The 5,916-nt window shown below is 35.5% G+C and overlaps 1 pseudogene; it reads right to left on the reverse strand.

The window, feature by feature from the left end:
• Positions 1 to 4,720: 4,720 nt before the first annotated feature.
• On the reverse strand, positions 4,721 to 4,909 carry LOC144249575 (small nucleolar RNA U3; annotated as a pseudogene).
• Positions 4,910 to 5,916: the final 1,007 nt, after the last annotated feature.

Below are 5,916 nucleotides of genomic sequence, written 5' to 3' on the forward strand. Positions count from 1 at the left end.
GAAATATGAAAGAAAATCTGGGATGGAACAGTCAAAAGGGAAGGAGAAAGAAAGTATGAGGTTTCACAGAGGAGAAGAAAAGAATGTTTTAAGAATAAGCGCTCAGGCTGGGATCGGTGGTGCATATCTGTAACCTCTGCAACTTTGGAGGTTGAGGCAGGAGTATTACAAGTTCAAAGCCAGCCTCAGCAACTTAGCAAGGCCCTAAGCAACTTAGTGAGACCCTGTATTGAAATTAAAAATTAAATAAAAGGACTGGGGATGTGGTTAAATGGTTAAATGCCCCTGAGTTCAATCTCCCTGGGATATACCCCCTAAAAAGAGCCTGGATAATATCCCCATAACAAAATAAGGCCTAAAAGGATTCCATAAGAATAAATTAGTTTTTTTAATCTTCCTTAAGAATAAAGCAGTTAGTGAGGTACAAGTACCTCTCGTTAGTGTCAACAGTGCAGGAAGTGTAAAACTCACACAGAAACTAGCACACCATTATTCACTCAATAGACACTTAAACTATTTCTTCTACCACCATGTATGATAGTTTCGATTCTTCCACATCCTCATTAACAAATGTGGTTTGACTCTTTAATTAAAGCATTCTGATTAAAGTTTATCAGTATCTCATGGTAGATTCAATTTACATTTCCCTAATGACCAATGATGTTGCCATCTTTATACACACACACTTGACATCCATAATGCTGCTTTAATGAACTATTTAGATATTTTGTTCATTTTATTTTGAGGTCATTCCTTTCTTCGTATTGAGTTTTGAGATTTCATTATACTTTTAGTATATGTTTTATTACATGTACATTTGGTAAATATTTTCTCCCAAACCTATAGACTATCTTTCTATTACTTTAATGATGTCTTTGAAATAATAGAAAATTTACTTTACATAAAAGTCAAATGTATTTTTTAAATATATGGTACATGATGTTGGTATTTATCTAAAAAAATCTATGCCAAATTTACTAGTGGTAATGTAAAAGGGCAAAAATCACTTTGGAAAAACCAATTTGACAATGATTTAGAAATTTAAACATGAGATCCTGTCAATCCACTCATAAATATTTACCTAGGAAAAATGAAAGTATATATCCACACAAATATTTGCTCACATATTTTCACAACAAATTTATTTGTAATAGCCCCAAGCAGGAAATAACCCAAATGTCCATCAAAAGTTAACAAACAAGTTGTAGCATCTTCACATAATGGAGTATTACCCATCAACATAAAGGGACAAATCATTAACAAAAGCACCAAGTGGATAAATATCAAAAGTTGTGGAGTGAAAGCAGCTAGAAAAAAAGTGTATATGGGGCTGGGGTTGTGGCTTAGTGGTAGAGCACTTGCCTAGCATGTGAGAGGCACTGGCTTTGATTCTCAGCACCATATATGAATAAATTAATAAAATACAAGTCCTTCAACAAATAAAAAATATTTTAAAAAGTGAGTGTATCTTGTATGGTTTCATTATGTAATATTATATAAAATGCAAACTAATTTAAAGTTACAGAAGATCAGAGGTTTTTTGGGACAGATGATGGATTATAAAGAGGCACAAGGAAATTTGAGGGAATTATAAATATGCTTATTACCTTTACTATTGTAATGATCTCACCAGTGTGTTGATAGGTCAAAAGTTGTACACAGGTGTTTCAATGTTTGTCACTTAAAACTCAAGAATGCTGTTAAATATTTTATCTGCATTCAGATTTGACAAGTATGCCAATTCAGTTTACTAAAGAGAACATACTTCTTGTGGTATGATCAAATCATTCACTCAGAAACCACACCTCACCAGTTTCATGATTTCCCTGGGTTCACTTGGGCTTAGAGAACTTTGAGAAGTGATAAGGCAACCTCAGGAATGTGGTGACAAGATGTAAAACATCTACCATCACATTCTCACACTCTTGTGAATCATTGCCAGTGACAAAATGAATGTGCTTCTCTCTGGGTTCCAAGGATGCTTCTAGGAAACACTCTTTACACACACACACACACACACACACACACACACCTTAATTTTATTTATTTATTTATTTTTTATGTGGTGCTGAGGATCAAACCCAGTGCTCCACGCATGCTAGGCAAGTACTCTACAACTGAGCCACAACCCCAGTCCTAGGAAACACTCTTAAATATACTTTATTTTCTCCTTTTAAAATGTATTTTTCATGGATTTGGAAAATCATTTTTTTTCCTGTTTTCTCTTTTCATAAAATTTTCCCTGGAAAGATAAGGTCCTTAAGAGAATTATATACTGGAAACCCTGAAAAATGCCTTCACATTGGCAACTTCTAAAACATGTTTAAATATTTCACAACTCTTTGGAGTCCTTGGGGTTTCTTAAATATGCTTATTAGGAAGGAAATTTCATCTTAATTTTCGTCACTTTTAACAATTTGTTATAAACTTAGCACATCTAAAATCATTTTGAAAGGTTTTGTTGCTCCTGCTCCTTTTGCCCTGGTTATATAATTAGGAAGCAATCGATTAAGAAAGACCATGCTACTTCTTTTAAACTCTTTAAAATTAAGGGTAAAATAAACAACTCTTCCCCTCATCTTAAGACATTGACATGAGAAGTGGAAAGGGGGAATTATGCCTTTGGATGTGTTTTCTCTTCACCAGCCGTGCACCAAGACCCAGCAGCCAGGAGAAAGATTTACAGGGGAGACCTGAGGTCTCCCATCGCTAGACTGCCAGTGGAGAAGGCTGCTCGGTCCTTAGAGAAACCTCTGTGGGCTTTTCTTTAACACCATGTCCCACATGGTGAGGGTGTAGTGGGGAGGGGACAGGATGAACGTATGTTCCTACTTGTCTGGGACAGTCTTATATTTCACCTGTTTTCTGGCATACCTATCAACAACTGTCCCTTTTATTCTTAAAATTATTCTGGTTTGAGTTATATGATTGTCTCTATCTCCTTCACTGGGCTGGGGTACCCATCCTATGGTAGTCACCTAAGGTTGATTGCTGAAAACTCACAGCTGATCCTTCACAGGAAACATGTCGTCCACTGAATCAGAGGCAGCACTACATGAGACACTGTGTTTCACTTCCCCTACCCCATCATCCCCAAGCAGACGGAGGCTGAGAACTGACTAATGAGAGGGGGATCCAAAAAGCTGGCTTCTTTTTCTTGTTACATAATGCTCCCGTATATAAATACACTACCTTTTATTTATTTATTCACGATCTGAAGCATATTTATGTTGTTTTGACATTTGGGCTATGATGAATTATAAATAATGCTGCTATGAACATTCACATAAAAATTATTTTCATGAATATACATTTACGTGGAATAAGTGTGGAACTGCTGGGTCATGTGGTAATCCCATATGATTGAAGAATTGCCAAGATTTTCAAAGTGATGGTATCATTTTATATTCCTACCAGCAACGTAGGAAGGTCCCAATTTTTCTACATCCTCTCTAACACTAGCTCTCAGCTATCTTTTTTTCCCTTTCTCTCTCTCTCTCTCTCTCTCTCTCTCTCTCTGGACTGAAGATTGAACCCAGGGGCACTTAACCACGGATCCACATCCCCAGCCCTTTTTAATGTTTTATTTAGAGACAGGGTCTTGCTGAGTTGCGTAATCACTCACTAAATTGCTGAGGCTGTCTTTGAACTCACTATCCTCCTGACTCAGCCTCCTGAGCTGCTGGGGTGTCACTGCACCTCGCTTGTTGACTGTCTTAACTATCTGTCTCTCTCTAAGTTTAATTTTTTTATAACTGTAATTGTATATCCATCAGCTCAAAAATTTATAGCTTCATTTTATTGAGAACACTCAAACTCTTCTCACCTAGCTAAAATATATAATTAAATGCTGTCAACCACTTTTAGCTTACTGTTCTATAGAGTTTTTATGTCTCTGATTCTTGTGTCTTTTCTGTTTTGTTTTTAAATAAGTAGTATAGTTAAAAGTTTGTCAATTTTGTTTATCTTTTCAAAAACCACTTTTTGGTTTTTTGATCTCTTGTATTATTTGAAAAGATTTTGGTCTCAATTTCATTTCTTTCTTTAATAATCTTTGTTATTTCTTTCCCATAATTTTGAATTTGGTTTGTTTTTCTTTTCTATTTCCTGAAGTTGCACTGTTAGGTTTTATTATCTAACAATTTTCTACCTTTATGTATGCATTCAGTGCTATAAAATTTCCTCTCAGTACTGCTTTTGCTTAATTATTATATAATTGGGTGTGTTGTTTCCATATTAACTTGCTTCAAACTTTTTTAAAATTTACCTTCCAATTTTTATCATTGACTTATTGGCTAATCAGATACATGCTTAATTTCTATATATTTGTACAATTTCTACTGTTATTCTTGTTTTTATTTCCAATTTTATTCTGCCGTAGTCAAAGAAGATAGCTATGATATTATTTTGATTTTTAAGAATGTCTTTGAACTTGTTTTGCTGTCAGTCCTTATGTGATAAGAATGCGTGTTCTCGTTGGGCATGGTGGCACACACCTGTAATCCTAGTGACTTGGGAGTCTGAGGCATGATGATCACAAGTCTTAAAATAAAAACTAAAAGGGGCTGGGCATATAGTTCAGTGGTAAAACTTTACTGGGTTCAATCCCCAGTACTGCCAAAAGAATGTGTATCTGTAGCTGTTATCTGAAACACCCTGTAAATGTCTGCTAGGCCCCGTGGGTCAACAGTATTATTATTATTTTACGTTTTAAATAGAAACCACTCAGAAAGCATTTTCTCCCTGTAACTCATGCAAAGGAAAGAGAAGAATGATCACCAATGTCAAATGGCAGTTGCAACCAAGCAATATCAAGAGCCATCTTCATTCTCGGGAGAGAGTGCTTCCCCTCCTCCTCATGGTTTCTGGTTCTTCCCACGAGTTTTGTTTGTTTGTCTGTTTTTTTCTTTATTGATTCTGTTTGATTATTTTGTTATTATCATTTGCATATCTACTCTACCAGTACTTTTTATAATGTATTTATATCTTTATCACAGTAGTTTTACTCTTATTTCTAATTCTGGCCTCTTCTTAAATATTTCTTATATGCCTGATATGATGGAGAAAAATTCTGTCAGTTTTAACTTGTCTGAAAAAGACTATTTCTTTATTGTTTCTGAAACTTAACTTCGCTGGATATAGAGTTCATAGCTGAAAGGGTTTTTCTCTGGTGTTTGTGTTTTTTTTTGTTTTGTTTTTGTTTTTGTTTTTTAGTGGTCTGAATATATTATTCCATTCTATCCTGGCCCTCAATTTGAGAGAAATCTGTTATTATTCAATTAACATTTCCTTCTATGTTATTTAATATTTTCCTCTTCCTAAGAATTATTTATCTTTTCATTTTGACAGCTTGATTATACTGTGTCTTGGACAGGACTGCATGAGTTGAGTCTAATTAGGGTTCTTTGAGCTCTATGGGATCTGGTTTCCCCAACTATCCTAGTATTCGAGAATTTTTCTGGTATTATTTTGTTAAATATGCTTTCAATGCCCTTTTCCAACTCTTCTCCCTCCAGAACAGAAGTAATGGAAATATTTGTCACTGAATGTTGTACCATAGCTCTCTTAGATTTTTCATTCATTTCATTCATTTTTTCTTCATTTCCTCTAACTGAATTGATTCAAAAGATCTATTTTCAGCCAGGATGGTGGTGTATGACTGTAATCCCAGCGACCCAGGAGGTGAAAGGAAATCCATCTTTGCTCTGAGGGAAAAAAAAATAATAATTAGACCAGGTTAGACCAGGTAGAGAGCCCTGGAGCCTCTGAGTGTCTTCTCTCCTCTCCGGGGTGCTGTCTTGGATCTTTGTATTTCACAAGGATCTCGCTGCTGCTGTGCAGGGGACTTCCCAGTCACAACAGTTGGACTACAGTTGTTTATACTTTGCGGTGGTACCTTTTAGTAGGGTGGTGAGC

This window comes from Urocitellus parryii, chromosome 1, assembly GCF_045843805.1.
Source record: "Urocitellus parryii isolate mUroPar1 chromosome 1, mUroPar1.hap1, whole genome shotgun sequence".
Taxonomy (NCBI): Eukaryota; Metazoa; Chordata; class Mammalia; order Rodentia; family Sciuridae; genus Urocitellus; species Urocitellus parryii.